This window comes from Brachyhypopomus gauderio, chromosome 10, assembly GCF_052324685.1.
Source record: "Brachyhypopomus gauderio isolate BG-103 chromosome 10, BGAUD_0.2, whole genome shotgun sequence".
Taxonomy (NCBI): domain Eukaryota; kingdom Metazoa; phylum Chordata; class Actinopteri; order Gymnotiformes; family Hypopomidae; genus Brachyhypopomus; species Brachyhypopomus gauderio.
In genome coordinates this window covers 5,258,640-5,283,989 of record NC_135220.1, presented here as the reverse complement: position 1 = coordinate 5,283,989, position 25,350 = coordinate 5,258,640, and the positions used below count along the sequence as shown (strand labels likewise).

General features: G+C 46.2%; 1 long non-coding RNA gene across 1 annotated transcript in view; it reads left to right on the top strand.

Annotated features, from left to right (window-relative positions):
* Positions 1-23,938, top strand: part of LOC143526246 (uncharacterized) — a 33,805-nt gene extending 9,867 nt beyond the window's left edge. The window contains exons 3-4 of the long non-coding RNA XR_013133842.1: positions 22,993-23,084; positions 23,329-23,938. This is a non-coding gene — a long non-coding RNA (uncharacterized LOC143526246). The remainder of the gene's footprint in view (positions 1-22,992; positions 23,085-23,328) is intronic.
* The last annotated feature ends 1,412 nt before the right edge of the window (positions 23,939-25,350 follow it).

The following is a 25,350-nucleotide window of genomic DNA, read 5'->3' as shown; positions in this document are numbered from 1 at the left end:
CGCCGTCCCCCTACACCACCAGCCGTCTCAACACGCAGCATTGGAGAAAGGAGCCGCCTGCTGTCTTTGTACATATCTGCTCAAAAGCCCCTCCCACACTCCCTCCCTCGCTTCTCTCTTTCCTTCTCTCGCTCCCTCTTCCCCTCCCTCCCTCGCTCGGTCTCTCAGATTAAACACAGAAAGGAGAACAATAGCATTGTTATTCTAACAGTGTGGTCTGTGTGCAGAAGTGATCCATCCCTTCGCAGTAGTAAACGCAGGCACAGCTGATGTATGTTCACAGCTGCAGACACTTCGTATCCCAGGACACTTGCAGAAAGTCAGATGGTGAAGCCTCCTCATGCACAGGAGGGTGCAAACAGGAAATAATTCAAATATAATCAACCTCTTCTAATATTTGGAGCACTGATAAACTGATGTTGTGATGACCCAACTTTTATGACTGTTTGCTGCAGAAAGCAGAGTTTCACTGGGAGTTGTGTGTGAAATCTGGAGATGTGTACTCCACTCTGATTCTATAATGATGCCAACCATCATTTTAATACAGGGGGCATGAGTGGTACAAGTAAATTAAACGAATAACCACCCCAGTGCTGCAGTGCCCCACTCACAAGAGCAATTACAGAGACGACAGAACGCTGAGGCGTGGGAAGAGTAAACCTTGTGAAAACGGCACGTATTGAGACAGGCCTTTTACCATATGCAGTGATATTTAAAATGAGAAACACAGTTTTATAGGTTAAAGTTCTAACAGACTCGTATATCCCTCTATATGTCTTTTTGTATAGTCAAATGAGTGGGAACAGCTAATGGGTGGCAATCACACAGAAGAAGAGAGAAGGGGAGATTGACGTTGGTGGGAGTTATCTGGTTGAACCCAACCTCAAAATCTCATTCTGTTCAATGTGAACTAAGTGAATTCTTGCCTCATCATTCTGATAGAAACAAAATTGTTCTTCGTTTGTTCTGAGAGAAGAAAGGTTAAGATGAAATTTTATAAGACAAGTTATATGAGTTGGGTTTTTCTTTCATTGTTCTTTTTTGTGGATTTAAAAGAGGGCAGAGGAGAACACTTCTACCAGGTACACGGGAACCGTATCACCGGGTACACAGGAGAACCGTATCACCGGGTACACAGGGGAACCGTATCACCGGGTACACAGGGGAACCGTATCACACAGGGGAACCGTATCACCGGGTACACAGGGGAACCGTATCACACAGGGGAACCGTATCACCGGGTACACAGGGGAACCGTATCACCGGGTACACAGGGGAACCGTATCACACAGGGGAACCGTATCACACAGGGGAACCGTATCACCGGGTACACAGGGGAACCGTATCACCGGGTACACAGGGGAACTGTATCACTGGGGTGTGCAAGTGTAACGGTGGCGTACCCGAAGGTAGTGAGGGATCCATACGCAGGTGGAATAACAGGAGTTTTAATCAAACACAAGGACTGAGCAGACCCCGTAGGGAAGGCAGGCAACAGTACAAAAAGGGCAAGGCAAAAAGGAGAGTCAAAAAACCAGGCAGAGAGTCAAAAAACCAGGACAGTCCAATAGCAGCAGGCAGAGGTACAGAAGGGCTAGGCAAACAGGCGTAAGACAAGAGGGCAGAGCTAGGATCGGTAACCAGGAATGCAGACAGGATAGTAAATACGGCTTGGTAATGCTACACGGGGAGGCAATACTTCGCACTGGTCTGTGTGAGCAGAGTCCTTAAGTAGGGCGTGGATGAGTAGCCGATCAGGTTCAGGTGTGCGGATCAATATTCGGGTGATGGCGCCCTCTGGCGGTCACGGGCGTGATTGCCATTCCTGACATCAGCCCGCCCTGAACGGGTGGCTCCAGCCACCCGAGAGACACGACGACGGGGACGGCCCCGGGGCCGCGGCGCAGGGCGATCCGGGTGGGCAGCGTGGAAGTCACGGAGTATGGAGGGATCCAGGACCTTGTGGGCGTCGACCCAGCTGCGCTCCTCAGGTCCGTACCCTTCCCAGTCCACCAAGTACTGCAACACACGCCCCCGTCTGCGGGAGTCCAGGAGCTCGTTCACCCAGTAGGCCGGGCCACCGTCGATGTCCAGCGGAGGTGGCGGGGACGACTGCAGGTCAGGAGACAGACTGGAGGGCTGTGCAGGCTTAAGCAACGAGACATGAAAGGTGGACGATATACGGTAAGTAGGAGGAAGTTTAAGCTTGTAGGAAACGGGGTTAACCTGAGCCAGGACCTCGAAAGGCCCCACGTAGCGGGGGTTCAACTTCCGGCACGGCGTCTTCAGACGGAGGTTCTTGGTGGAAAGCCACACCATCTGGCCAGGTGAGTACGCGGGAGCCGCCCGTCTGTGGCGGTCGGCCTGGATCTTCTGGTGGCGGATAGCCATTCGGAGTCTCACATGGGCCGCCTCCCAGGTCCGTTTGCTGTGACGAAACCAGTCAGACACTGCAGGGAGATCTGAAGGTTCCCCTGACCATGGGAACATGGGAGGCTGGAAACCTAGGACACACTGGAAAGGGGTTAGACCGGTGGATGAGTGGGTGAGAGAGTTCTGGGCATACTCTGCCCAGGGCAGGAAACGACTCCACTCCCTCTGCCTGTCGCTGCAGTAGGACCTGAGGAAGCGGCCAATCTCCTGGTTCAGACGCTCCGCCTGCCCGTTGCTCTGGGGATGATACCCCGACGTCAGGCTCACTGAGATATTCAACAGTTTACAGAAGGCCTGCCATACCCGAGACGTGAACTGGGGTCCCCGGTCTGACACTATGTCCTCAGGAAGCCCATAAAGCCGGAATACATGGGAGAAGATAGCCTCAGCCGTCTCCATGGCAGTAGGCAGCTTAGGCAGAGCGATCAGTCGGCAACCCTTTGAAAACCGATCTATCACCACCAGGATGCAGGTGTTTCCTTGGGACCTGGGGAGATCAGTCACAAAATCAACAGAGAGATGCGACCAGGGCCGCTGAGGGATAGGTAGAGGCACCAGTAGCCCTGCTGGCAGGCGTCGGGGGGTCTTACAACGAGCACTAATGTCGCATCTGTTTACGAAGTCCTTCACATCCTTCTGGAGCTCAGGCCACCAGTACTTTCTCTGAAGCAGCTCCACGGTCCGCAGGATACCCGGATGCCCAGAGGTCGGGGCTGTGTGTACCCACTGCATCAACTCCTGACGGTGTGTAGTAGGCACATAGGTCTTACCCCGGGGACACTCGGCAGGAGCAGGTTCGTCACGGTGAGCAGTCCGGATCTGTGTATCCAGGTCCCACTGAACGGGAGCAACCACCATGGAGGCCGGGATGATCGCCTTGGGAGGCCCCGACGTGTCACTTCCCTCATAGAGACGGGAGAGCGCGTCTGCCTTGGTGTTCTTCGATCCTGGCCTGAAAGTGATGACATAGTTAAAGCGAGTGAAAAAGAGAGCCCACCTCGCCTGTCGCGCGTTCAGCCGCTTCGCCGCCTTGATGTACTCGAGGTTCTTGTGGTCGGTCAGGATCAAAAAAGGGTGCGCCGCCCCCTCCAACCAATGTCGCCACTCCTCCAACGCAGCCTTCACCGCCAACAACTCCTTGTTGCCCACATCGTAATTCCGCTCCGCCGAAGAGAGCTTACGTGAGAAGAAGGCACAGGGGTGGAGTTTCGGGGGCGACCCATGACGTTGCGACAGAACGGCCCCTACGCCGGTGTCCGAAGCATCCACCTCCACTACGAAAGGGAGCGCGGGGTCAGGGTGTTTCAGAATTGGAGCAGAACTGAACCTCCGCTTCAACTGCGAGAAGGCGCCCTCCGCTGCCTGAGTCCACGGCAGCTTTTTCGGAGACCCCTTCAGCAAAGACGTGAGGGGCGCAGCAACCAGACTGTAATTGCGAATAAAACGCCTATAAAAATTGGCAAAACCCAAAAATCTCTGGAGTTCTTTAACCGACCGGGGCCGTGGCCAATCACGCACAGCTCCCACCTTGCCGGTGTCCATAGCCACCCCCTGACGACTAATGTAATAGCCCAAAAAGTGCACACCCGTAGTATGAAAGGCACATTTCTCCAGTTTGGCGTACAAGTGATTTTCTCTAAGGAGCTGCAACGCTTCTCTGACATGCATGACGTGGTCCTCTGGGGTTTCTGAATAAATCAGGATGTCATCAATATAAACTATAACACAGCGATTCAGCAATTCTCTGAAAACGTCATTCATGAAAGCTTGGAACACTGAGGGGGCGTTGGCCAAACCGTATGGCATAACTAGGTATTCGTAGTGTCCGTTTGTAGTGATAAACGCTGTTTTCCATTCGTCTCCCTCCTTTACACGTACAAGATTGTATGCGCTGCGCAAATCGAGCTTAGTAAACACAGTGGCCCGACGTAACTGCTCCACTGCAGCAGGCACCAAGGGGAGAGGATATGAGTTTTTTACCGTCACGGCGTTTAGACCGCGATAGTCTATACAGGGGCGTAACCCACCGTCCTTCTTCTCCACAAAAAAGAAACCAGCCGCTGCAGGTGACACAGAGGGGCGAATGTAGCCCAGTTGTAACGCCTCTTCCACGTATTCCTTCATGGCTTTTGTCTCAGGGATCGATAACGGATACGCCCGCCCTCTGGGGGGAATCGCACCGGGTATCAACTCAATCGCACAATCAGAGGGACGATGTGGGGGCAGAGTAGCAGCGTTAGTTTTGCTAAAGACGTCGGAGAAGTCAGCATACTCAGGAGGGAGACTAACTGTAGTCTGGACGACAGGGCTTTCAATGTTAGTCGTTCTGACTGCTGTATGTAGGCAACACTCGTGACACTTTTTGCTCCATTTAACCAGTTCTCCTGACGACCATGAAATGGTGGGGTTATGTTGAGCTAACCAGGGGAACCCCAACACTACGGGATGTTCTGGGGAGTGTATGACGTGAAATGACACCGTCTCAGTGTGTAACAGACCCACTCGCACGCTGACAGGAATGGTGCGTTCGGTGACTGCACCCGATCCGACAGGTTTGCCGTCGATCCCTTTGATATGGAGTAGTACACGGAATCAGGGGAACAGACAGATGGGTCGCGAACTGATGGTCGATAAAATTTCCCGCTGCTCCCGAATCTACCAGGGCTGCAACAACAGGCGCAGAAACACCCCACATTACTTCTACAGGCAGAGTCATCTTACGTATGTCGTAGGGTAGGGAGATAACAGGACTCGCCCTTCGAGCGGTCGCTCCGCCACTCAACGCGGGGCAGTTTGCTCTGAAATGACCTGATTCGCCACAGTATAAGCAGAGTCTGTCCTGGACGCGCCGTTGTCTTTCGGTCTGTGACAGGCGAGCGCGTCCCACTTCCATGGGTTCAGGCTGGGTAGACGAGGGGGAAACTGGGGCTGTGGTGGCTACGGCAGAACTCCTCCGTGACCGAATCAGATTATCTAGCCTGATAGACAGGCGTATCAAATCGTCTAACGACAAGTTGTCGTCCTTACATGCTAGTTCAGCTCGGAGCGTGTCAGACAAACTCTGGCGATACACGGTGAGTAGGGCTTTCTCGTCCCAGCCGCTGGCTGCGGCGAGGGTGCGGAACTGCAGGGAGTGTTCTGTAGCAGACGACCGACCTTGGCGGAGGTGCAGGAGTTGTTCCCCTGGGTCACGACCTGTTTCTGAGTGGTCGAAGACTTCTTTGAACCTGAGTTCGAATGCAGCATAAGTCTGACCTGTAGTGGCCGTACCCCCAACTGCCGTAGCCCACTTGAGGGCTCTCCCAGTAAGCAGTGACATGACGAATGCGATCTTTGCGGCTTCAGAAGGAAAGGCTGTAGGCAACATGCTAAAATACAACGAGCATTGTAACAGAAACCCCTGACAGAGACCTGGGGACCCATCGTACTTATCGGGGATCGCTAGACGCACAGGGGCGGAGTGCCCCAGACTGGGGTCTGAAACAGGTGGTGAGGGAACAGGCGTTGGCGAGGGCTGAGGCGCGGCTGACTGGGCAGTAGTAAGGGAGAGACCTTGTAGCGTGCGAGACAAGCCATCAACTGCGGATACCAGTTGGTTGAGTAGCTGTTCGTGGCTTCCCAGCATGCGTCCCTGGTTCATCACCGCGGCTTGGAGCGCTGGCAGTCCTGCTGGATCCGGAGGCGGCGAAGTATTCTGTAACGGTGGCGTACCCGAAGGTAGTGAGGGATCCATACGCAGGTGGAATAACAGGAGTTTTAATCAAACACAAGGACTGAGCAGACCCCGTAGGGAAGGCAGGCAACAGTACAAAAAGGGCAAGGCAAAAAGGAGAGTCAAAAAACCAGGCAGAGAGTCAAAAAACCAGGACAGTCCAGTAGCAGCAGGCAGAGGTACAGAAGGGCTAGGCAAACAGGCGTAAGACAAGAGGGCAGAGCTAGGATCGGTAACCAGGAATGCAGACAGGATAGTAAATACGGCTTGGTAATGCTACACGGGGAGGCAATACTTCGCACTGGTCTGTGTGAGCAGAGTCCTTAAGTAGGGCGTGGATGAGTAGCCGATCAGGTTCAGGTGTGCGGATTAATATTCGGGTGATGGCGCCCTCTGGCGGTCACGGGCGTGATTGCCATTCCTGACAGCAAGTGCCCCCGTTCCACTGTTCTGGAATGTGGCTGTGTAGTTTATTAATTAGTGCTGTAGGGTGGCCCTGATGTTTATAATGAATGGTGTAGTATGGCTCTGATGTTTAGAACAAGGACAAGCACTCTGACATGTTTACTGAAGGAACTATGTATGCATGATGAGGCAATAAAACACTGCATTTTTACAGATGGATAAATGAATCCGTTGCATTTTGTATATATGTTTTACAGACAGCGTTGTTCAGATTCCAGTCTAATTCCTAAGTCTAATGGCCCCTGCTCATCACAGGCAGCTGAGATTCCAGTCTGGAAGTTGAACTTTTTAAGCCTTTATGGAGCGTGTCTCACCTTTGAATCACATTAGTATTCCTGCGCAGGTCTTGTTTGTGATATGAGGTGGGGTAAACAAAGGCTCTCTTAATTGCCCATATCCACCTCAAACACTAGAAGAGCACAGACAGGATTACCCACAATCCCTCTTTGAGTTGAAATGAATAGACAGTGGTGGCTTGGCTGAGTGGTGGGGTTAGCGTGAGCGGGCGTGTTCAGATAGAGTGAAGTGTGTCAAGCCCTCTCCCCTGTGGCGGGACCCGCCTACGTGCTGATGCGTTTGATGCCTTTCCGCTGGCATACTTAATCCCCCCGCTGCTCACCACCGTCGTGCGGGTACAGAGACAAACAACCGAAGAAACAAGCCAGATAAACATTTACAGGGAAAGGCCGTAAAAGAAGAGCTGAACTTTGACCTCAGAGCTGCTGGGAAGGAGCGGGAGGCCTGTGGGAATTTCCCACGATCCCCAGTGACGCAGGGTTGTCTGTGGCGAGTGTGATTATGAAGGCTGACGTGTGAAAAAGGCCCCTGTAGTTCTGGGCAATTAGACGAATGCCTGGAGGAATGTGTGTGAGGGAACACAGCAGGCACACGCCACAAACCGCACGGCATTGTGGGCAAAGCTGTGATGGCAACACATTCTTTACCATAGGGAGTGATGTAATACCCATATGACGTAATACCTGTATGTAGTAATACCCATATGACGTAATACCCATATGACGTAATACCCGTATGTAGTAATACCCGTATGTAGTAATACCCATATGTAGTAATACCCATATGTAGTAATACCAGAGGTGGGTAGAGTATTCAACAATTTTACTCAAGTAAAAGTACTGTTACTTGAACCAAATTTTACTCAAGTAAAAGTAAAAGTATGCATCCAAAAATTTACTTGAGTAAAAGTAAAAAAATACTTTGATTATAAGCTACTCAAGTAGTGAGTAAATGCAGAGTACTGTCTCGTGTCAGTAAATTACATCATGGAAAACATGATGTAATTTATAAAACAATGCCTATTAATGATAACGAAAATCATTTATTATAAATAAATATAATATAGAAATATAAATATTATTTATTATAAATATGCATTTTTGTTTGTTCCTAATAATTAGGCCTGTGTAACTTTCAGTGGTGAACCGTACTTGCTGGCAAGGGGCCTTCACTAGACAGAGCCAAATGAAAACATGACCGTAGTATGAAAACACGTCCACTGTTGTCATCATCGCGTCTACTATGTGCAACGTACCTACACAACTTCTGCATCATTTAACCACCAAATGCCAGTCAGTTAGAAGTCCAAACATCACAATTCGTTCACAAATGTCAGCAAATTATTAATAGCTGAAAACTTATTTATTATAAGTGCGATTCCATCCTTTCCGCTTGTAAAACCTCACGGTGGTGCTGGCTAAGAGCTGCTAACTAGCTAGCACACAAGCTAAAAGCTCGCAAGACACCAACCATGCAGAAGTGACGCACGAGGGCCAGCGAGAATACCCTGAGACCATTGGAGCACGCCCTCACCATTCTAATTTGAAATATGATTGGTTGATTTAACTGCCAATCCATAATAAAAGCTCTCTTAATGTAAAAGGCATGAGTCCTGGAGGAGGTCCTTTCTCTGTTTTACTTAGACACGTTAGAAATATTTTAATTGGTTGATTTTTTATTTCAGCACTGAGTTTTTTTTCCAGCATAAGCACAAAAAGTGGGTTTGAAAACCGATTTAGAGGAAAAATACAAATTATTGGTGAAGCGTTATTAACATATATTACATATAAATAAAGCATCTTTCAGGCCCTGACGGTTCGCCACTGGTAACTTAAATGTGTTCCATAAAGGCACTGAGGAGACTGTCAGCCAGTAGCCTACGTGTAGCTACAACTTGACGCCAACTGAATCAATTTGTAGCAAACTTTGGTTCAACTTAATCGTCATATATTGCTAGTGTGTACACTCACAGAGTTTGAACTGGTTTTTAGAATTGCACTGTTACATTTAATAATTACATCATGCAAAATTATGCCTTATGTAAAAATTATACATACGGCAAACTTATCGTAACGTATTTCCTCAAATTTGACTTCGATTTCTTGTAGGCTGAAACATCCATATATTTGGGCAGACACAACTGACAGCGCATTATATAACTGTCCTTTTTACACGTTTGTAATGTAAACATTGGCTGTATGTGAGGCCAAAACTCAGTAGGTTTTTCCTGTCACTTTCTTGCTACCAGTGGAAAAAGTTTGTGTTTGTGATCACGTGACTGACCAGCTTCATTTCATTGGTCAGACATACTCAGATGACGAGACATTGGTCAGTCTTCTCACTGAAAAGACTAATTATTTACAAAACTAAAGTAACGGTAGCGTGCGGCGCAAATCCGATTGTAACGGAGTAAAAGTCACGTTTTTCTCACCACATATTTACTCAAGTAAAAGTAGAAGTTTTTCATATTAAAACTACTCTCACAAGTACATTTTTGTTCAAAAAGCTACTTGAGTAAATGTAACGTGTCCCTACCTGTCCATGTTTGACGAAATAATTTTTGCTATGGTTAAAAAAAATAAAATTAGGAGGGGGGAGGAGGGGAGGAGGGGTTCCGGCGATACCTCCCTGAAATTAGTTTTTACAACTTGGGATGTCTGTTAAAGTAATATTTAAATGCAGCAAAATACTGTTTTTTTGTGGCGTATTTTACAGTGTTCTGAAATATAACGGCGTATTTTGCAGCGTAAAAACCTCCAAAGCGCCGCTTTTTTCACCATTTTACAAATCAAACAAGTTTAGTTTGAGACTAATTTGGACTACTTTAGCGTTCCATACTAATACCAGGAAAAGTAGCTAGATTTGCAGCTAGTCGCTTTTAAAAAAAGTCACTAGAGGGGTCTGAAAAGTTAAAAGGTGTGCTAAACTATTTACCATAGCTGGACAACGTGGTGGCAAGTCGATGGGCATATGCCTTGATGCAGGCCAGCATTGCAGTCAGACTAGGTTCCCTTCCCTGGTTGTAGAGCCAGTCCGCAAGAGCAGTAACAGGAGTGTGAAGGTTGCTCACACTCTAGCAGCTCAAGCCATCTCAGGGCCAGCCGTCATCCACACAAAGGCGTCCTCCAGCCCCAATTCTGGCACAACCCACCATGTCCTCCACCAGCATGTCAGGAAGGTCCCTGTAAAGGTGGAGGATAAGGCCAGCAAGATGTGGAATCAGGAGATATGCCCCAGCTCCTCATTGTACTCCAGACCTGAAAAGAGTGAGGTCTGGAGTGATCTGGAGTGTTGCCGTGATCTGAGCTGTCACAAGTCGCTTCTCACCAGGAGGGCGGTGTTACACAAGGCAGAGAGCAGAGCTGCGTGCTCGTCTCCGTCTCGCCCGTCCCAGGTGCCTCAGCTCAGCCAGGACCATGTGTCTCTGGACTGCCAGGCTGATGCCAACACCCACAGGCAGGGCAAAGACAGGTTGGCAAGGCAGGTTTGAAGGGACCAGGAGACAAAGACGTGCCTAAAAGACTTGAAGGAGGATACAGCGTGAAGCTCATCACTCTGGATGTGTCAAGCCCTGTTCCTCTTAGTGGTGTCAATTCCAGGTTCAGAGATTAAAAGTCCTCACCAGGATTTTGCTCAAGCTTGCTAGATTTTCTAATTAGCAATCCAGGTAAAATTAGTGGAATCAACACAATCCAGGAAGCCTGAGCAAAATCCTGGTGAGGACTTTTCATCTCTGAACCTGGAATTGACACCTCTAGTTCCTCTTCAGTCTGTCTCCTTTATGCCACACAAGTCCAGGTACAATCACTGCACTCTTTAGCAGAAATACATTGTATAGACAGTGTGTACATTTTATACAGTACATTATATACTATATATCATATTGATTCAAGTAAAGCTGTGTTCAGACAATGTCTGGTAAATATGAAAAGAAAAATGACACCTGAAACTATTTGGTTTGTAATTGTAACAGGATCCAGAAGGGATGAGTCTTTATTGGATCACATTATGCTCCACCCGGCAGCTTGTCAACAACTGCATGTATACAGCAGTGGAGGTTCTAGTCCATTTCACCAAGGCCCAGTGGTTATTTTAGAAGATCAAAATAGTTTTCAGTTACACAATTATATATTTCTCATGTTTTATCCAAACTCAATAAAATATCACCTTTCAGTATCTTTGCTATACCATTTAATAATGTTCTTTATCCCTTTTTTCAGTTTCATATAAAATTTATTTTAAATCAGCTGTCTTCTTTTGTTTGTATGCTGCTTTCTTACCTACAGGTTTCCTACAAAACAGATAAACAAAAATCTTCCTTCAAAGCTTTTATTAGGATTTCAATATATTATTCACTGAGGAGACTGTCAGCCAATACATGTAGCTACAACTTGAAGCCAACTGAATCAATTTGTAGCAAACTCTGGTTCAACCTAATCATCATATATTGCTAGTGTGTACACTCACAGAGTTTGAACTGGTTTTTAGTATTGCACTGTGTTATGTTTAATAATTACATCATGCAAAATTATGCCTCCAGTTGTAACAGAGATATAGCATTACCCGTAGTAGTAATACCTGTATGTAGTAATACCCGTATGTAGAAATACCCATATGTAGTAATACCCGTATGTAGTAATACAAATATGACGTAATACCCGTATGTAGTAATAACCGCATGTATTAAAACCCGTATGTAGTAATACCCATATGACGTAATACCCGTATGTAGTAATATCCATGACCTAATACCTGTATGTAGTAATAACCGTATGTAGTAATACCCATATGATGTAATAGCCGTATGTAGTAATACCCGTATGTAGTAATAACCGGATGAAGTAATACCCGTATGTAGTAAAACCCATATGAAGCAATAGGCCTACTCGTATGAAGCAATACCCATATGAAGTAATACCCGACAATATCTTATACAGCATGTCTTATATTGAAGATGTTTGAGGTTTGTATTTTTAGCATTGAGTAAGAACTTTGTAAAATTGTTATAAATTGTTGCCAAAATGGGGAAATAATTTACAAAGTTTTTAGTTTAATTTCATTAGCTAATTTCGGTTTATTTAATGGTTCATTGCTCTCGTGCAACATTGCATGTTTGGTTATTTTTCACTTCTGTGTTGTGCTTAATATTCGCTGTTCGCATATTCTGTTATGATATTCTTGGTTTCAAGCGTATGACGTGCAGGTGTAACAGTGATGAGCACGAGCGCTCTGTAAAGTGACATATGAATATTCAGCGATGTTCGTTTTTGTGTTTTAAGCTCCAACGACGTGGCCGCCTAACGGATGAGATGTAAATAATTTTATTTAATTCAATTTGTCAGTGTGAAAAAGAGTGGATGAGAAGCGCGGCATCCACCATCCTTAGTGATGGAGGAGTCAGATACAGGCAGACGGAGCTATTAATTACACAATATATCAATACGGCACCGTGTCAAAACATAGGGGATCTAATAACAGATGCTGTTAGTGGGGCGCCTCGGCGATTAAACGATAAGTCACGGTAACGCGCAGCTCCCGGTCAGGAAGACTTACTCTTATTCTTGGATTTGTGTGATTTGCGTTCAGAGAGTTGTTGTATTACACATCCAAATGTCAGCTTCCTGGTATTGTTTTTTCCTGACGTAGAAAGAAACAAAGAAAACGACGTCAAACTGCAAACGGGCCATCTGACCTTACCACAAGGGTGCACACACACACACACACACACACACACACACACACACACTGACACGTTTATGCAGCCCGGTCATTTTTTGTTGATTGAGAAATTCTGGATGTAAATGCCATGGAATTAATCAGAAAAGAAGTGTGTGGATACTGTGTGGATCACTTAAAAAATGAAATACAATAGCTTGTTTCGGGTATAAGAGTCAGTGAGTTAGAATGACCCCCCCCCTCGTCAAAAACAACTCCTCTCACGCAGTCTTGATGTATTTTGCATGGCTTTCTTCTCAGTATGACTGGGCTGGATTCATTATGCGACAAACACATTTCCTGTTAAAATATGTCGGGTTATTTAATGAAAACCCGGGTGGTGGAGTCGGGGTGCAGGATTACACAAAATTCGCCTCACAGATAAGCGAAGGCACGAAGCCATTACCAGCACTTCCATTCAGGGCTCCAGTTCATTTCCCGCTCATAAACCTTTCGTCTAGCCGTCCCGAGGGGTTGTGTTTAAGCTGCTACTTCCAAAGGATGAATGGGAAAAAAATCACATAATGTTGGAACAAAATGCACACACACACACACACACACACACACACACACACACACACACACACACACACACGTTTTTTTGTAAACACCCCGAACAAAAAACAGACATATGCTTAGAGCACGAGACACCAGCTTCAGTCTCGTTTTCATCATTTTAACTCCCCGAGGATGAAGAAATGTTTAACACAGTGCATGTTTAACACGCAGTGCCGTGCAGTTTTATTGTAAAAACGTATAAGATGGTTTAAGATGTTTAAAAACATTTCACAAACAGGCTCAATGATTGAAAATGTCCAATATTTCAGATGCCTGAAATTTGCATTCAATATATTTGTTTTCAATATTTTATAATACAACATTGCATATAGAACAATATTCCATAATATTGTGAATGCTCGTATATCTTTACGCGTGCGTGCGTGTGTGTGTGTGCGTGGCCTTCTCTAACTGCTCCCCCTGGTGGCTAGTCGTCCGGGTCAGTGGTGGTGTGAATACTGAGGTGGCCTTTAGACGGGAAGATGTCCGATAGCAGGCGGGCGTGGGCGGGGTCACGGCCTCCAGGATAGCAGCCCGCAGTAATGGAGCGAGCGCGCGAGATAAGGAGCAGGTCCCGCAGGGGGGTTATTTTGATTAAATGCAGGAGAGAGAAAGAGGAAAGGTCGTTATGCTTTGACTGATCTCCTGAGAGAGAGAGAGTGAGTAAGAGAGAGTGGACTGCATTGCTTTTAAAAAATGATGGGGTTTCATTTTTATGTCGGTTCCCGGTTGTGAAGGTGACGTGTGGGTGAGATATGAGAGTCGTTGTTCACATTAATCACCACATTAACTGTATTCCATATAGTTATCACTTTCATTTTTGATATTTAGAGTTCCATGTTGCCGGTCCACTGCTAGCTTGAGGTGAGCTTGTGCTGAGAAGTGTTTGTCTTCTGTGCCGGCGCCCCGTGTCCTTGCAGGTAAGTGCCACCTTCATCACCCTCACTCGGAGCACGTCAGGCCTGTGCTGACTCCTTTATACTAATCAAGTTAGTATTTTTATTCTGCAGAATTTACTTCCAGTTTTGACATGTTTCTGGATGAAAGCAATCTGCCACTTTTAATTGCCCGGATCATCCTAAATTAAACCAGGAAAATCAAAGCTATTAAACCCCGTTCTTGCCCCCCCCCTCCCCCCCACCTCCGTTTTGTGAGCACTGTCGTCTCTCTGCGGCATGTTCAGGGCTTCAGGTCACAGCCAGTCTTGTGTCTGCTCTGTGGGTGAGACAGGCTCTGAGGATTTGGCAGAGTTAATATTATTCTGAGTTTATATGCTTGGCTCAGGTGAAAGACTTTGTAACGAAACCTGTTTTGAACTTGTTTAAGAGCAGATAAACTTGTGAGGCAGAGAGTGAGAGAGAAAGAGAGAGAGAGAGAGAGAGAGAGAGAGAGAGAGAAAGAGAGAGAGAGACCTTGCATTGAGAAGTGCTGATTACACAACTTGGTTCACATGCAAAGTAAAAACCAAAATCAGTTGTTCATTTTTACTTCATTAGAACTCTAAAAAAAATATATTTAGTGCTACAGTGAGCCAACGTTGGTGTGTTTGTTAATGGGTTTAGTGCTACAGTGAACCAATGCTGGTGTGTTTGTTAATGTGTTTAGTGCTACAGTGAGCCAACATTGGTGTGTTTGTTATTGGGTTTAGTGCTATAGTGAGCCAACGTTGGTGTGTTTGTTAATGGGTTTAGTGCTATAGTGAGCCAACGTTGGTGTGTTTGTTAATGGGTTTAGTGCTATAGTGAGCCAAAGCTGGTGTGTTTGTTAATGGGTTTAGTGCTACAGTGAGCCAACGCCAGTGTGTTTGTTAATGGGTTTAGTGCTACAGTGAGCCAACGCCGGTGTGTTTGTTAATGGGTTTAGTGCTACAGTGAGCCAACGTTGGTGTGTTTGTTAATGGGTTTAGTGCTACAGTGAGCCAACATTGGTGTGTTTGTTAATGGGTTTAGTGCTACAGTGAACCAATGCTGGTGTGTTTGTTAATGGGTTTAGTGCTACAGTGAGCCAACGCCGGTGTATTTGTTAATGGGTTTAGTGCTACAGTGAGCCAACGCCGGTGTGTTTGTTAATGGGTTTAGTGCTACAGTGAGCCAACGCCAGTGTGTTTGTTAATGGGTTTAGTGCTATAGTGAGCCAACGCCGGTGTGTTTGTTAATGGGTTTAGTGCTACAGTGAGCCAACGCCGGTGTGTTTGTTAATGGGTTTAGTGCTACAGTGAGCCAACGCCAGTGTGTTTGTTAATGGGTTTAGTGCTACAGCGAGCCAACGCTGGTGTGTTTGTTAATGGGTTTAGTGCTACAGCGAGCCAACGCCGGTGTGTTTGTTAATGGGTTTAGTGCTACAGCGAGCCAACGCCGGTGTGTTTGTTAATGGGTTTAGTGCTACAGTGAGCCAACGCCGGTGTGTTTGTTAATGGGTTTAGTGCTACAGTGAGCCAACGCCAGTGTGTTTGTTAATGGGTTTAGTGCTACAGCGAGCCAACGCTGGTGTGTTTTAGTGCTACAGCGAGCCAACGCTGGCAGTTTGCAGTAAAGCTTAAAACATTAAAAGCGTGAGATGAAGGGAAAGGAAGCAGCTGTGTGCTGGTAGCAGGAGAGGCATGATCGTGCTTTGTGGCAAAATTAAAACATTTACTGCTGACTAAAGCGAAACAAATGAATTCATTGAGATAAATTGTTCATTAGAGTTTCCAGAGTCATACAAGTTTGGTTGGGATTTGAAGAGTTCAGTGCAATTTGTGTGGCAGAATTGATGGTCTTGTTTATTGCTAAACAGCATCCATTGTTATTAGTGGAGCTCCAAGTTCTTAGACTGTAGGTGTTACCTTGCACACATTTCCCTAACCCAGTTATGTGTGTGGGTTGTGCAGTAATTGCTTGTATATTAGTTATATTTGTCCTCGTGTTGAGGAAAGCAACAGTAGCATGGAGAAATACTGCCTTCACAGCAGCACGCTCGATTAACCGACAATACAGCCTGGTTAGTGTTTAAACTGAAGCAAAAGTCGTTAACTGTAGCAATGCCCTCTTTGAAACATGTATGCAAACACACACTCAAATAACTTTAAATGTATTATGTTGACCTGTTTAAATTTATGTCCAGTCATATTAGGGACTTAGTCAGCCACAGAGAGTTACACACGTGGCTTTCTAGTTTACTAGTTGCTATAATCTGAGGCTGGTGTATGATGAACCCTTAACAGTTGTGTGTACAGTGTAGTTCTAATAATTCATCTGTTTGCAGTGTTATGTCAGCTGACAAGACTGTACTGCCTGAAGTGTTAAAACACATATAAAACTGTCAAAACCAGCACCATGAGACTCTAATGCTATACAGTACAGCCTTTGGCCACAACACACTCTAAACAGCGTGAACCATATAACAAGGTAGCGAGATTGATTTAGTTCGTTTGTAAACTCGTTCTCCCCTGATCCTATTAGGAAACCATCAAGTTGCCTGACACGCCTTGACAGGCTTGTGAACAGAAAAAAGAAAGAAATTTGAAAGCAGGAAGTGAAGGATGCATCAACCCTCGACAAATGGGTGTTGGAGTAAACAGAGAGGGAGTGTCTCTCGCTGATGAGGCAGGCCACGTGAGGACCAGGGACCAGTGCATCAACCGAACAGGACTGTGGTGTGTGTGTGTGTGTGTGTGATCAGGACCTCGACTGCTCGGCTTTGGAGGGTAGCGGTGCCCCTTGCCATGACAACAGTCCTTAGTCTTTCTGTCTGTGCTCACCTGGGTCGCTCCCTGGGAAGAGCTCTAATAAATAAACGGGGAAGCATGCTCGAGCTGGAGCACACAGAGAGCTCTTTAGGAAGAGCACCAGGTGTGAGCCAAAGACACAGCTGTGTTTCTTCTTAATGAGTCCTACAGGAAACAGGGGACAAGCAACACAAGATCCTGTTGATACAGCGGACACATCCACACACTCATTACTGCGGTACTCTACCTGGGGAGAGAGAGAGAGGGAGAGAAAAAGGAAAGGAGGGAGAAAAGGGTCAGAGAGAGGTGATGATAAAAGGGGGACGTGTACAGGCCCATGTAGGAAAGATTTTTCTAATTCTGAACCAAAGAATCAGAGTGTCTCTGAGATCCCATGGTAACCTCTGCACTTTCCTGTTCTTGTCTATACTTGGCTGTTTTCATTCCTGGTTGGAATGTCATCACCACCTGTCACTTATATATCACCCGGCTTCACAGGAGCCCGAATGACAGTGCGAAACTCATCAATAATGCTGCTTCTTACTGATGTGTGCACTGTTGAGACAGATGATCAACTAAACGCCACTGAACTTGGATTGCCAGGAGTTTGACTTGAGGTGAACGCACTCCAAAAAGTTTTTTCCACTGCTGAAGTTTCTTTAGAAGAATTTCCCAACTTGTAGAGTTAAACAGTTTGTCAGTTCAATCACAGTTTTATTCCGGTTTTAAATTCAGCCATTTTCCAAAGGTCTTATAAGTCCCAGCGCACCTCACACTGCTGTGAGACGGAAACTCCACCCATTGCTTTTACCAATGACGGTGAATTTTCACCAATTTTCACTTTTCCATGGCTCTGGAAACCACAAAGTGCCCTGAGCTTCATCACCCATATTGGCAGATACTAATACTGAGAATCGTCTTATCCAGTGGAGACAGATTCCATCTCTCTCTGTGGAACAGCTTGGTGGGAGGGTCACAGTTGCCCCTCCCCTGGTGTTATAGTTCCCACGGCGATGCCTCGCCACCTCTTGCTTTGGTTTTCTTGTCCTTGAAATGTTTCATCTGGGTCTCATTTGTTACCCCTTGTGTAATCTGCCCCAGGTGTTTCTTGTTGATGTTCTTTGTATATACTGGCTGTGTTCAAGATAGCCTACTACATACTGTGTACTGTATAAATTGCAGTGTATACTGTATTCTGTATACTCATCCCTATAGTAGTATGCAGTATGGTATCCAGTGTGTGACAAATGCAAATTATGAATGTACGGTGGTTACACCCACTTGGGAAAGATTTTCTGCAACTGTTGCATGATGGGATACAGTTTACCACAAACATAGCTCTGGTCACTTTTTTATTATTATTATGAATGTCAGTTATTGTTACTTTGCATTGTCTGTCATTTCTCTCTCGAGTCCCAAACCCAAATGTGTTCTTCATGTTCTCTGTGGATGTGGCTTACAGTTGGTGTAACAGGTCTAGTTGTCAAGTCGTTAATGGGGACTGATTCCCATTCATAGGTTTTTGACATTTTTGGAGCAACATCCACCTTTTCAAAGTCAAACTAAAGGATGATCCTCATGTAGCAATGAAATTTAATCACATAGGTCACCAGACATTCTGTGCTTTGTCTCCGGCCATTGTTCAGTTGCTCGTTTTTGTCTTTAGTCATGCACTTCTAAGCAGTTCCGCTAGCACAGCTGCGCTAGCATGGCTCCGCTAGCATGGCTCCGCTAGCTCGGCTCCGCTAGCTCAGTTCTGCTAGCTTAGTTCTGCTAGCTCAGCTCCGCTAGCTCGGTTCTGCTAGCCCAGCTCGTTGTGTGCTGAGCACAAGTGCAGGACTAGCCCACCGGACTTGCAGGGCAGGAATCTGAAGTGCTTTTGCAAAATGTGTAACATAATCAATAATGTCAGCTTGCATGTCCTTGAAACAACAATGAAGATGTTACTATAGACGCTTTCTGTGATGTTATCATTATGATGCCATCATTGATATTATGATGAACTCTGGAACTCCTCAGCTCAGTCTGTTTGTGTCTGTCTCTCACTTTTCTCATTCAGTGCAGAACGTAAGACTGCTCTTTACACTCCATCTTTACTTCAGTATGGAAGGCGGCTGGGGTTACGAGAAAGGCGCTGTGGAAATTATTGTTGTTGTTGTATGATGCATTTTGCCAGAGGTGGGACCAAGTCAGTGTTTTGCAAGTCTCAAGTAAGTCCAAGTCTTTATCCTCAAGTCCCGAGTCAAGTCTCAAGCAAAGACAGTCAACTCAAGTCAAGTCTCGAGTCAAGACAAGCAACCGTCAAGTCAAGTCCCAAGTCTCAAACTTGGAATTTCAAGTCCTTTCGAGTCTTTTTTTTTTTACAGGCACCAGCACTTTACGAATGCTATGCTGATGCGTTTCTTTACTTGTTTTGTTGGTGTCCGCCAGCCAAAAGATGACAGATCATTTACATTTTATCTTCTCTTAATTACATAAATGTACTTAAACAAGAATGTTTCGTTACATCATTTTACTCGAAAATAGCAAGCTTCATCGTAAGCAAGATGCTGTCATATGAATGGTTATTCTAAACATTTGGATAAAATGTTTAAATATAGACTAAAAAAGGTTAGGGTTATTTTTTCATTGTTTTCTGTTATTGTGGGGTCACGGTGTAGGCTACTATTGTTACATGGAGATTCAGTGGGGTCACATATTCTGATGGTGTGACGGGTAGGGTGAGCGAAAATAAATGGAAGCGATCACGCCAAGTCTCAGGGAAAAAGGATGGTTTAATATGTAAAGTGCGCAAACCAAAACCCGTGAACTGATCCGAATTTAAGGATATAATAACCAGCGGTCAACTGGTACAAAGACAAGACATATATAGACGAACAAACGACCCTCAGGTGAGACGGATCGCGGGCTCCGCCCACCTGAGGGACGAACACAACACCACACCCACAGGACAAGCTGCTGCTGTAGACGGGGGCGACCAGTAGGGGGCCGCCATACCGTGACAGATCCCCCCTCCAAGCCGCACTCCCCTCCACCGGCTGTGCGGCCTACAGCAGCAGCACACAAAACAAAGGGGCAGGCAGGCAGGGACAAGGGACACACCCTGTAGTCTCGGAGCTGAAACACAAAATACAAACACAGGTTAGCTCGCCTACCTGGGCGGGACCCTGGACCGACTGGGCCGTCAACAAGACAAAACCACGCCCCGGTCGGTCACAGGGCCCTCACGCCCTAACCGGCATTAAGCCGCATAGCCCCACAGGTGCGAGGACGACGGGCCACGGCTCCTTGTCCGTCCGGGGTGTATGTGTGTGCAGGTTACCTCCCTGGGGCGTGGCTATGTCACCTCCAGGACCCCGTGGAAGGGTCTCCGTCTTGTGCAGGAGCTCTTCAGACCGGAGCCCCATGGTCCCCAAACATCCGGGGGCCCCAACCCTCTAGGGAGGGGCTCTTTAAGACCGGGCTCCGGTCACCCCACAACATAAGGGGGCTCCTGCCAGGTGGAGACCTCCACAAGGCCCAGGAACGCCACGATCCACCGCCAGGGAGAAACACCTGCACATAAAACACAAATGCACACACACACACCCACACACACCAACACAAAACACATACGCGCACTACCCTTATCTCCCCTACAATGGGGGAGGGGTCTCCGTCTCAGCAGGGGACTTCCACCTGCTCAGGAGAACCCCCCACGTTCCTGGTCAGGGCCTCCCTCAGGAGCGACGCCCTCCGTGCCACTCCCCGTGGCACGGGACCATCACTGGTCCACCCCCAACACACACTCAAGGGGGAGGAGCATGTGTGGAATTACATACAACATATCACAGGCACGCGAGAACCACACACACGCAAAGACTAGACAAACAAAAAACAGTGTACAAACAATGAACGAACGGGACTCTTACATGCGCGCTCGGTAGTATTGTGACGTGCCGCTCAGGTTCGCAGTCGCTCCCCCACACAAAACACAAGACGACAGGGGAGCGAGGCGACAGTGACGAGCGGCACCCGCGTCACACACGAAACACTAAACATATAACACCACGAGCACGCACACTGGTCCACACGCCCATTCACACGTACACTTCACCCACACAAAACATGAAGAGTATAACAGGGAAGACGCCCTGGTCCTCGCCGTGCAACACACAAAACAAACGCATGGCAAAACTCTTCAGACAGACAAACAACGGACATGAAGAGCTGTCTCAGGGCAGTCTGCCCTGGTCCTCGCCGTGCTACACACACACACACACAACACAAAAGCACGGCGGAGCTCTTCAAACTAAACACCACGCAGACAAACACTTACCACGAGACATGACCACGAACGAAGGAAAAAGTAAAGGAGACTGGCGGCTTCCGAAGGGTGGCTGGTTATTCTGTGACGGGTAGGATGAGCGAAAATAAATGGAAGCGATCACACCAAGTCTCAGGGAAAAAGGATGGTTTAATATGTAAAGTGCGCAAACCAAAACCCGTGAACTGATCCGAATTAAGGATATAATAACCAGCGGTCAACTGGTACAAAGACAAGACATATATAGACGAACAAACGACCCTCAGGTGAGACGGATCGCGGGCTCCGCCCACCTGAGGGACGAACACAACACCACACCCACAGGACAAGCTGCTGCTGTAGACGGGGGCGACCAGTAGGGGGCCGCCATACCGTGACGGATGGCTGCCGTCAGAATTGGTGACCCCAGTTAAAAAGGCTCACCTGTACATCCCATTCATGATTTCTTTGTTGGCTGCAATGGTGAGGGGATGGTAAATCTTGTTTAAGTACATTTATGTAATTAAGAGACGATAAATGTAAATATAAACATCTGTCATATTTTGGCTCGTGGACACCAACAAAACGAGTAAAGAAAGTGCATCAGCGTAGTTTACGTAGCATTCGTAAAGCGTTTGTGCCTCTGAACAGAAACTGTGAAATAGCGCCCCCTGTGGTCACAAAACTCGACGGTCACAGAATCTGGTGTAACGCCGGTCTGCGTCAGAAGGACGGAAATGAAATTAATGGGGCGCACTTTATAAATATTAATATGCGTTTTTAAATTTAGATTTGGGGTAAAAAAAATCAAGTCTTTGCAAGTAAACAGGTTCAAGTCCAATTCAAGTCCCAAGTTATTGGTGTAAAAGTCCAAGTCAAGTCTAAGTCTCTGAATATTTTTTCAAGTCAAGTCAAAAGTCTTAATATTAATGACTCGAGTCTGACTCGAGTCCAAGTCATGTGACTCGAGTCCCCACCTCTGCATTTTGCACACCCCAGTTAGCTGGAAGCATGTGTGGGGTGCTTGACCTGGCCCCTACATCCAGCCATTTCAAACAAAGGAGGACCTACAGCAAGACAGATGGAGACATTCACATAAGTAATGATGCAGTTGAATGAACTCCCCCAGATGGAGTTAATGGCGGCGTGATGAGTACGCCCAGGCAGGATGACGATGGGGAGGGTTCCAGGCCCAAAAACAATACATCTAAAGCCTCTTTACTGTCACAGAGAAGCTTCTGTACAATCTGCCACATGGTGAAAAGAATAAAGCTCAGGATTGTACAGTTTAACAGAACAGCTCCACACACACACACACACACACACACACACACACACACACACACACACACTGCAAGCTGTCATCTAGAGCAAGGTCTCTGCCTAGTTCGTCATCTATAGGACATAAAAGAACAGGATGTTTCTACGATGAGTCTTGTAATACAAAGGGTTTGTTATGCTGCTGCAAGGTATGGAGGATGCTACCACTACATTTTGTTAAGTTCATAAAACATTAAGAAGCAAGTGTTTTTTTTTTCAACATAGGCCTCTAAATGATTAACCGAACATTTGTTTGCTTACTTGGTGTTTGATGAATAATAAATGAGCCAAGACAAACCCCAAAGAAATTGTGTGGTGAATTTCTTCATGAGCTGTGGTTGTTTGCGATGCCATTCAGGGATTACCCTTTCCAACCCTCCACTTGAGTTACGCTGTGTGTATGACACATTTGTCCTGTTGTGCGTTTGGTCATTGTGACCTTTGACATGGATGATTAGTGATGTCACCTGGCTCATGCTCCCTCATTCTCTCTCTGTTTAGTCTACATCAAGAAATCCACATGGTCTACATCAGAGGAAATAAAAGACATTAGACAGATGTCATGAGTATGAGACACAAGAGAGACATTAGAGGTAAGAGAGACGTAATAAGACCTTATAGCTTTCCCATCACCTTAGCATGATTAGGCAGGTATGTTAATAAAGGACATAGCAGATGTGTTAATGAGGGATATATAAAATATGTTGATGAAGGACGTATCAGATATTGTAATGAATGATATAGCTACTTAACAACACATGTGGAGATTGGCTGGATTGATCTGATCAAAGTAAATTTCCTCTTAACTAGTTGTTTTTTTTTTTTTTGTTTGTTCAGTTTTTTTTTTTATCAGAGAAAACTTTAATCTATCAGTGGATCCAGACCCTCATCCCTCACTCTGTGAACTGTGCTGTAATGACTCCAAACCTCCCAGACACTTGCGGATAGAAGGTGGGGCAGGTTTATTTTCAGGAGGGCAATTCCAGAATTGTAGTCATAGACAAGGTGGTGGTTGGCACCATCACAAGCTGATTATCAAGCCGGGAGAACATTAAGATCCCGGTGAGAGGACAGACAACCAAAACAGCACACAAACAAACAAAATGCAAAAGAGGAGACACCATAGAAGACACCAAAGAATATGACACTAAAACAAACAGAGCTGTGAACAGGCAGTGAAGAGATCCACTCATTATGCACTGGTGGTAGCAGTGATGCTCTGTGAGGTTAGGAAAAATCAGACAGGCTTAAACAGACAAGTGCAGATGTAGACAGATGGGAGTAATCAGTCATTCGGTGATGAGGAACAGAAGAGTGATAGATGATTGGATGGTCATTCTCCTGGGTGTCCTCGGGATGCTGGGAGTTGCGATGCATGTGAATGTGACATGCATACCTTTCATATTGGTTTCTGTGTACAGTAATAATTGTTTAATAATAAAGTCGAGATTCAAATAGGTAACTAAAAATTGTCTGGATGTTAAGATCTTAAAAACACAAGATAAAAAATAAAAGTTGTCCAAAGCAGTGCTGCTTGATCAAGAGAGATACCCTGAGAGATCTCACTGTGATCTCCTGAGAGATCTCACTGTGATCTCCTGAGAACATTTGTACCTGTTTCACCTAATGTTTAGCAGTTGTCGTTTGCCTAGTTGGCAGGTATATGAAGCCGTATTGACCATGAGCTCTGTTTTTATCTCCTGGATGTCTAGTCGTAATATTTGTATAATGTCCTGAATGTCTAGTCTTAATGGCTGTATTATGAGCAACAGAACAGAACATGCCCCTCTCATTCTTACACACTCCCCTGTGTATATCTACATATGGCCAAGGTGATCTCCAACTCACAGATTCTTACACACTCAGATGAAAGAGGAAAACTGAAAATGGAATAAATATCGTAATGAGTAATGAGCTGCGTTTTAGTTGTTTGGGTGATTATTGTACTCTGGGTAAAATTATAGCATCGTACAGTTTGTCTTTATTTTCTGATATTGATCAGCGACACACAGATACTTGTTCAAGGAGAAAGCAGAGAGTGGTTGAGGATGATGGCACGTGTGCAGCGATTCCTGCTGCACTGGAAATAAACCAGGCAATTACCCACAAACACCTGCAAAAAACCAACACTGGCATTATCCACACAGGACCACGTGGTAGTATTTACCATATTTACCATGTTCTCCTTTTATTCACTCTGTCACTTGAACTCTTTCAACAGGTGTGTACATTAGGTATGAGACACAGACGCACAGGCACAGAGCAGAATAAGAAATCCCACATTAAAAGAGGTTATGCTTTCACTAATGCTATCTATGCTATCGCTAATGCTGCTAGAGGTTATGCTATCACGAGTGTGACTAGGAATGTGTGTGTGTGTGTGTGTGTGTGTGTGTGTGTGTGTGTGTGTGTGTGTGTGGCAGATGTATTTGTGTGTATGAAAGCATTCCTCTTCCCGGTCTGCCTGGTCCTCTCTGTGGTTGCACACATCATGTTTGTACACCTGTGTTCAGTGTACCATGAGCAGATGAATGGCAGTGTGGCATCACAGAGCAACACCTGCTCCCCCAGGAACACAGACTCCGCCTCCAACTCTTCATTTCTTCACAGCCGTGGAGGGCACACCCAGCCCAGCACGTGATTGGCTGCAGCGAAATGCATGACCGTTAAACCCGTCCCTCCCTGTGCCCTCTGAGTGGCCTGCTTTACTCCTGCTTACACACACACACACACACACATGTTAGCGAGGGTCAAGCTTCACCCACACAGCTGTCAGCACCGCCGCTCCACTCGAATTATTCTGCAAACGTCCCTGTGTAGTCACCTGAGGCTATGAAAAAAGATCTATGAAAAGAAAAG